The sequence below is a fragment of the Dromaius novaehollandiae genome, chromosome 1, assembly GCF_036370855.1.
Source record: "Dromaius novaehollandiae isolate bDroNov1 chromosome 1, bDroNov1.hap1, whole genome shotgun sequence".
In the NCBI taxonomy this organism is placed as follows: Eukaryota; Metazoa; Chordata; class Aves; order Casuariiformes; family Dromaiidae; genus Dromaius; species Dromaius novaehollandiae.
The window spans coordinates 177,076,468-177,085,408 of NC_088098.1; positions in this window are offsets into that span (position 1 = coordinate 177,076,468).

An 8,941-nucleotide genomic window follows, 5' to 3' on the forward strand; every position below is an offset into this window, starting at 1 on the left:
TTCAATCTCTAAGCAGGATTCAAACATAAGGAATCATTCTAAATAAGGAAAGACTGTAAGCCATTTAGTGGTAGTCTAAATTCAGGGTTACTTTTCTATATCCTCTTGCTATTTACTTCAACTTGGAAACATATGATGAGGCCAAAGGGCAATCTAGCACAGTATCTTGTCTCTCGCAGTGGTCAATACAGGAGAGTATTGAAGATTTTAAGAACAAGGCAAGCATAGAATATATTTCCACCATATACGCTCTCATTCTCCAGTGAGCCACTGGAGGGTGGCTCCCTCCAGTGAGGGTAGGGTAAGTCAGAGATGAGTGTGGATTTTTAAGACACTTTGATACATTTTATCCCCCATTAATTTACTCCACTACTTCTTTGAACTCTTGCGTTCTTTAAATATATACTATGTCTTGCTCCAAGGAGTCCCTCAACTTAACTCTATGTCGTGAGAAGACCTCTCTAGTTTGCTTTGAACCGGCCAACTACTAATATAATTATTTGATGCCTAGGTTTTGTACTAGAGGAATAATAGACACTTATTTCTTACTCCCTTTCTCCATGACATACATATTTATATACCCTTCTGTAGTTTCATGGATCCCACATTTGTTGTCCCTGTTCAGATTTAAGAGTCCTAGTCTCTTAAATTATTCTTTTCACAGAAGCTGTTTCAAATCTATTACCATCACTGTTGCTTTTCTCTATACTTTTTTCATATCTTCTGGATCCTATTAGAGATGGAGGATCAGAACTGCATTTAGTTGTTGGTTTATACCAGCATAGACATACCTTTCACAAAGTGGCATGACAATATTTATTCTATCATGCTCTATTTTTTCCTAACATTCTATTTGTTTTGTTTGTTTTTTTTACCAGTCTTGATGACCAAGACAGCATTTTCATAACATTTTTTGTTTTTACCTTGAACACTGTCTGCAGATTTTTAACTGGTTATTTGAGAAGGATCTTCTCTTCCACCCCATCATATCTTATTCTCTGTAGACCCTGTCATAAGGTATCTATTCAGCATGCTCACTGACTCCTTCAGAGAGATCTGGAATATAGGAGAACTGCCTTCCTTATTGTTTCTAATAGATATGACCACTTTGACTCAGACTTGCTCAAGGTAAGATTCAGAATAAATTGACATATTGCATGATGTCAAAGCAAATTCATAAAGATTGATATTGTTCTGCTAACAAGTTTCCCTCCACATCAGTCATATCAGCACACATTCCAGGCCACCATAACCCAAGGAATGCTGATTCATAAATCTTCTCCTATACTTTATATACGGTTTGAATTAATTTTTCTTGGCCTGACTGAAAGGTCTATTTTTTCTTTTTATTAAGCTGATCATGATTATATGAAGGGTTACTCCAGGTTAAATATCATGTCATGTTTTCGTCAGAAGCAACTAAAAATTAGGTTTTAAAAGACTGAACCAAATTATCTTTATCCTGATTCTGTCATCAATTCTACAAACATAAGTACCCCACATAGTCAGAAGTATTGAGGGCTCATGCGGGACATAAATGGCTCTGAGGAACTTTATAGTAGAAGTACATCTGTTTTAACTTGGGCATGTAAAAGTAAGGGGTCAGATGCAGTTTCAGATTATAGAAACCTAAATGTCAGTGTCTGCATATAGGATTCTACTTTTAAGATTAATTTAATAACTCTCTGGACCCCTTAACTACTGATCAGTGGCTCATTCAGTTGCCTACACTTAGGTATTTAGAGTTATTTGATATACCCTGCGGTATCCTGTCTATCCTTCAACTGTCACTTGAGAAGGACACAAATACAAAAATATATCCAATAAGACCTGCATTACAGGTGGTAACGGACATCTCAGATACCCTGTGGCATCTTAAATGTCAATATATGCCTGTTAAAGATGGCTATACTGAATTCTAAAATTCCCATTGACCATACTCAGAGATCTAGGTGTAGTCCTACATTTGGCACTTCATCTATGAGCTGAATCCCACCCCAGCTGCCTTATACAGGCAATATTTATATTCAATGGAGAGTAACAGAAACCTCTGGAGGACAGTTCATCTCATTCTAAGGCAGAACAGAGAAAATAATCATCTGGAGTTTTTATTTCTAGGCCTTTACTATAAAGGTTACTAGGTCAGACTTAGATGTTTAACTTTGAGATCTCTAAAGCTAGGTTAGATATATCTATCACAGAGGTGAACTTCACCCTGTACGAACTATACAGCAACTATTTCCTTTTTCCTGCTTATTCTGATTCTTCTTTTAGCCTCACTTTAGTGCCTGGGAAAATCATGGAATGAGTCCTCTTGGAACACACTTCTGGACACATGAAGGAGAAGACAGCGATTGAGAACAATCACCATGCATTTACTAAGGATAAGTTGGACCAGCCTGATTGCCTTATGTCATAAAATGACTGGATTTATGGATGAGGCAAGAGCAGTGGATGCCGCTTACCTTAGCTTTAGCAAAGTTTTTGACAGTTTCCCCAATATTTCTGTCCCTTTATTCCATAATCTCCCACACACTGAGCACCCGTGAAGGAGGGAGTTGTGCTGTTCTCCTGAAAATCAGTATGTGCAAGGCCATAAGACTAGTTTATTCCAGTAACACTGCTGAGCTAGAGAGCCCTCCCTGTGCACTCAGACAAACTAATCATGTTGGCACATCTGAAAACTTGGAAGTGTTTTTATCGTAACAAGCTGTTTTAGTGAGTAGAAAGGTACTAGCTATGAAGCCCCTGAGCAGCTAACAGGCTAACCAGGAGGTGTACACATGGCTCAGCTCAATATTTGGATATGTGAAGATTAAACATCACCTCAGAAGTTCAAAGAGCACAACAGATCTGAGCTAGCTATAATCTACTTATCTCCTTCCAGTGTCTGGGTACACCTGGCATTGTGACAGTGAATATACAGAGACTGTAACATATCAAGTGATACCTTAAATTAGCATAGTAGTATAAGCAATCAAATTACAATCGTGATTAAATATAGTTTTTACTCTCTTTTTATACAACATGTTGTGACAGTATTCCTGGCAAAGAACCTGGTTAGCTCAGTGGGAGCTGACACTAATTAATATATCCAGCAGGATACTCTTTGCACATGTGTATAGGAAGAGAAGGAGAGTAATCTGAGCATTACAAAATAAAAGTCTGTGAAGTTATGGTGACTTGTAACAACTAAGAGAGTGACACACAATAGCAAAAAGGCCACTTAAGACTGGGGTTGCTGTCCACTGGAAAAAAAGGGATACTTGATACCATGGATCCTCATAAGGTTTGCTAGGAGTTAATGAGGAGGAAGGGTGGCAAATCTACATTGCAATTTTTCTTGGATCAAAGAACATTTTACTCATCCAGATGATATTTTTGATGAGTATGAAAAATAGAAAACAGGAAATAAAGTGAAAAAGGGGAAAAGAAAAGCAGGGATTACTTGTTTTGTTATTTGTTACTTGTTTGAAAGTGGCTTGAGAGCAGTAGTGGAGAAGCTTGAAGAAAAGGAATGCTGGAGTGTTATGTGACAAAAGGAAATGACTGTTTAAAGACAGTATGATTTATAAAATCTGATGTACTCAATTAGAAAGCCAGAATAAATTTTTAGAATCTAAAGTACAGTAACAGATTATTGTGGATGCTTTTATGTACAGAGATCGTTTACTGAGATCTACAAAGATAGACCCTGATAAGGTAATGACACCTAATTATACAGAAGAAAAGGAGGAGTGGTCTGTGGAAATTTGGGCAGATCTAGATCTCTCTAGCCCAGAAGATGATGATTCCGGTGATATGGAAAGTGAGGAAGCAGTTAAAATAATGGCATCTATGGCAAAGATAGAAAGAGAGCAAGGTCCCAATGCCCATTCCTGAATGATTACTAGAGAGTTTCCCTCCCTGGAGTTGGCTGGGTTACAGTAGTAGTTTGATGATAAACCTGTGGAAACTCCTTTGGAATAGATGGCCTCTTGGGAGATGGTGCCAGTCAGGTTCCACTGACAATGGATGAAGCACTGGGAATCCTGCTGTAAATGCTGAAACTCCAGCAAGCTGGTTTGCTATGTACTTGTGCTGTTCATTGGGCAAGGCATGTACCTGCCTGTTAGCAGGAAAAAAAATAGTTATGGGAGATAGCTTTTGAATTGCAAACAGACATATTAAAATCAGCTATAGTAGACATGTTAGAAAGACCAGAACCCAAAGCTGCTGAGAGACAGCCTCCTAACCTTATTCTGTGTCAATTCTAGGCTTCACAGGGAAGCATTTGTCTGGTAATAAAAGGGGCTGCTGCTAACCTTAAATTCCTGTCCCCTTCCATCATGCCTGGGATGAATGCAGATACCTGCTGGCATGCGATTTTACAGCAAATGTTATCTGCTTTAACTCTATACAAGATGCCTAAGTCAAAGGAAAAAATCATAATTACACAAACAATCAAACCTAATTGCAGTACTTTTAAACCTAAGAGTTTTCAAACCCTGTTGAAAATAAGAATAAATTTCCTCCCAGAGAAATGCAAGGAGGACATAATCATTATTGGAGGAAATATTTAGAGAAGGGTTTAACTAGACAGCAGCTGCATGGATAGTACATGGATACTAAGGGACTCAAACAATTAGCTAGAGAAACTCAGCAGTAGGTGTTCAAATAGTTAGCAGAGGAAACTCCAGAGCTCAGATAAATAGCAGGAGAAAGTCAGGAACCACCGGAGGAACCTGTATCTACTCCAAGACTATACTCCAAATAAGGAGAATGCAATAAGAAAAGATACTATGTAAATAGAGAATAGGGGAGCCAGCTTGGCTCTACTGTCCAAGTAGCAGCCACTCAGACAGCTGACTGGGACCCGAGGCTGGAAATAGTGGTTTCCAGGAATGATAGATATACTACTACTTTCTAAACTGACAGTGGGGCCCAGCTTCTGATAACAGACCACTGTACTTATGAAGGCAAGGTCTCCTTAAGGAAATGAGTAGTGTCTGTAATTGGAGTGAATGAAGTATCTACTTCCCATCTTGTTATGCATGCTAAGTTCTGCAGAATGAATGCCCTGTAAGGGCCTTGTTGTTAGTAGGGGAAAAGAATATTTCGGGAGTGGACTTCTTGAGAGGTGAATCCTAAGTAGATGGGGCAAACTGTGAATTAGCAGTTTCCCAGCAATAAGAGGTACTGATCTTAGTGTATTCAAGAGAGTAAATTTACTGCAGATAGCTCTGGCTCTACCTAACTGTTAATATTCTACAATATAAACTCCCTGTCCCAGCTGTTAAACAGGTTTAACTGATTTAGTTCAGCAACTAAAGTAGTGAGGAATTATGGACAAAAATCATTCCCACTACAACAGCTTCATATGGCCAGTTAAAAGATGAGATGGGATGTGGAAAATGAGCATTGATTATAGGGCTTTAAATAAAGCCACTAGCCCTTTAACTGCCATGGTACCAAATATTGTGGATATTGTAAATACTATAAATGACCAACTATTCCCTTGGATGGCTGTGCTAGATGTTAGAGATATGTTCTTTATGATCCTGATACAAGAGCAAGATAAATCAAATTTTGCTTTTATTTTGGATGGATTGTAATACATCTTTAATTGCCTACTCTGGGGTTTTAAACACAGCCCCACCATTGCTCATGCTATGTTAGCTAATTAACTAGAATCAATCATCCTCCTCTGGAAGTAACAATTGTACAATATATAGATGCTATCTTAATCAGAGGATCTAATGAGGAGATGGTTTGTCAAAGTATGTATGCTATTATTCAGCACTTGCAGGATTTAAATATCAACATTCCTGACTCAGAGGGACAAGGACTGAGTCAAGAGGTTACGTTTTTAGGTACCCAATGGATATCAGGATGAAAGACTGTGCCAGAATCTGTACTAGCAGTTAAAAAAAAAAATTCTAGCACCTTCTGATTTAAAAAAAAAAAAAAAAAAAAAGAGTTGCAAGCTTTTTTAGGAACCTTGGGGTTTCAGAGGTCATTCCTGGATTTAGTATTCCAGCAAGACCCCTGTATGATATGCTCAAGAAACACGCAGTATGGAATTAGGAATAAAAATTTTACAAGGCATTAAATGCCTTAAAAGATGAAATTTTCATTTATCAGTCTATGGGGCCTGAAAATCTGCCCATTTTCATTACATATAGACATTACATACAGGTGATAAGAGGGATCAATGTGAATTATGTCAACAAGATATGCAAGGTAAAAAGACCTCTGATTCTAAGTCCTGGCAAGGCTCCCAACAGAACTATATGCTGTTTGAGAAAGCACTATTAACTGATTACGAAGGGTTGCTAACTACCCAGCCATTAACTGGGAGAACAAGAAGAAGAGCAAGAACAGGAGATCAAGCTTCATGTATGTATTCCTATTCTAAACAGATTTGAACGTTACCCTTAGAGGGTAGCCCAAAGGACTACTGTGCAGTGATGGGCTTTGTGTATACATCATTGAGTAACAGGCAATGGAATGAGCAAAGGAAATAAAGGATCAGAAAATGTAGAAGGGACTGGAATGAGTGCTCCCACTGAGTACTTCCATCCGGTTGTTGTGAGAGTATTCCTTGTAAAGAACCTGGATAGCTCGGAAGGAGATGACAGTACCTGTTAGGATGCTACAGCATGGATTGATAGACAACCAGATGGGTAAAAACCTGGTTGGATGACTGGCTCAGATGGTAGTATTAACAGGCTGTACTCTCCCTGGAGACTGCTAACAAGAGGAGTACCCTAAGTGTCTGTCCTGGGACCTGTACTGTTCAACATCTTTTCAGCAATTCAGAGTATGTGATGCACTGCACTCTCATTAAGTTTGCAGATGACACCACTCTGAGGGGACCAGTCTGTATGCTTGAGGGCAGGGCTACCATTCAGAGGGACAGACAGGCTGGAGGAACGCGCTGGCAGAAGCCTTATGACATTCAACAAGGACAAATGCAAAGTCCTGCCCTTGGGAAGGAAGAACACCTTCCAGTGTTAAAGGCTGGGGACTGACAGGCTAGAGAGCAGCTCTGAAAAAAAGGCCCTGGGGGACAGTGAGCTGTATGTGAGCTGGCAGTCTGCCCTGAAAACAGTGATGGTCAGTAGCATCCGGGGCTGTATTAACAGGAGCACAGCCAGCAGGTGAAGGGAGGGGATTATTCCACTATACTTAGCACTTGTTGACCCACATCCATAATACTGCGTTGAGTTTAGGGCTCCCTTGTGTGGGAAAGCTATTGGTAAACTTGCGCAAGTTCAGTGGAGGGCCATCAGGAAGGTTGGGGCTGGAGCACTTGCCTTGTGAGGAGAGACTGAGGGACAGGGGCTTGTTCAGCCTGGAGAAAAGATGGCTTCATGGAAACCTAACAGCAGCTCCCCCAATATCTATGGGGAGGTTATTGAGAAGATGGAGCCAGTCTGTTCACAGTCATGCACGGCAAGAGGATGAGCAACAATGGGCATAAATTGAAATGAGAGAGGTTCGTGTTAGATACAAAGAGAAACTTCTCCCTCTGAACAGTCAGGCTGTGCTTGAGTTGGGCTCCCCTTCGACAGCTTGAATGAGCTGTCCAAGGAGGGTGTACAGTCTCCAGCTTTGAAGGTTTTCAAGAACCAACTGGATAAAGCCCTGGGCAACCTGATCTAATCTCATAGCTGTGACCCTGCTGTGAGCAAGAGGTTGGACCTTCTGAGGTCCTTTAGCCCTTGAGTTGTCCTGTGATCCTATGAAGCTAAGTCTAAACTAGTAACACATGCTTTTCAAATTTAAGAAATAACATGCCAAGGACATATCTACATCTAAGTACTTATTTTCCAATTTTCCACTTAACTTCATGTGCTTGCACTATAAAAGTTTACACCTGAACCCTGAACTTATTACTTTATTTGACCTTAATAGTCAAAGGAGCTAAACAAGCATTCTTCTGATCCTAAAGTAGATTAGGTAAATCACATACCAAAATGGCTACTCCTGCTCAGTAACTCTAAAGGAATCATAGAGTAACTGAGTTAAATGTAGAATCTGCACTTGAGATATTTCAGGTTAGGAAAGATTAATTCCCATCCAGAAAGGCATAATTTCATCAGATGACTTCATGCTTTAGAAATTACTTCTAAACTAAAGGGCTAAATCCTTGGCTGGGGTAAATGAACACTGCTCTATTAATGTCAATATATTGAAGTTTCTGAAGGACAGTCCTTTTTCTGTTTTACTCAGGACTGAAATTTTCATGAAATTAATGTTATTGGTAGTATGCTATAAAGATTTTATGAAAAAAACCAGATTGCTTTTATGAAAGTTTTGCTTCTATGCTTTAGAATAATCCCCAATTTATATAAATAGTTAATATCTATTTCACAGTTTAGTAAAATGTATGAAAAGACAAAAAAAAGAGGCTTACTTTGTAATTTTTATCTGTATGGACTAACCTCCAATATTTTGCTTTGGTTGCTGCTACAGCTGTCAAACAATATACTAACGGTGGCTGTTACTGAACACATGGATAATATAGCATTGTAAATTCTTGTCTACTGAGCCTTACAGAATGGGGAGACTGATAAAAAAAAACCTATTTACTATGACATCCAAATACATAGATGAAAGAATATGCCTTCATGAGAAAAGCTGCCATTTCAGACAAAATGACAAAATCTTCATTGTGAACAGAGCATTCATTGCAGGGAACATTCCTGCTTAGAAATGAGGATGGACATAATTTAAGTAACAGAATCATATAATCTAAATAGGGAAAAAGAAATATTATGCCATATGGTTCATCAGTCTGGTGATGCACAATTGTTCCTTGTCAAGTTTTCATCAGACTTTTAACTGTTCAAGTGAAAGAACTTTCATCATTTCCCATAGGAGATTATGCTGGTTGCGAGAGCTGATTGCAAGGAAGGTTTTTTTAACTTCAGCCTAATATCTACTATTTCTATAG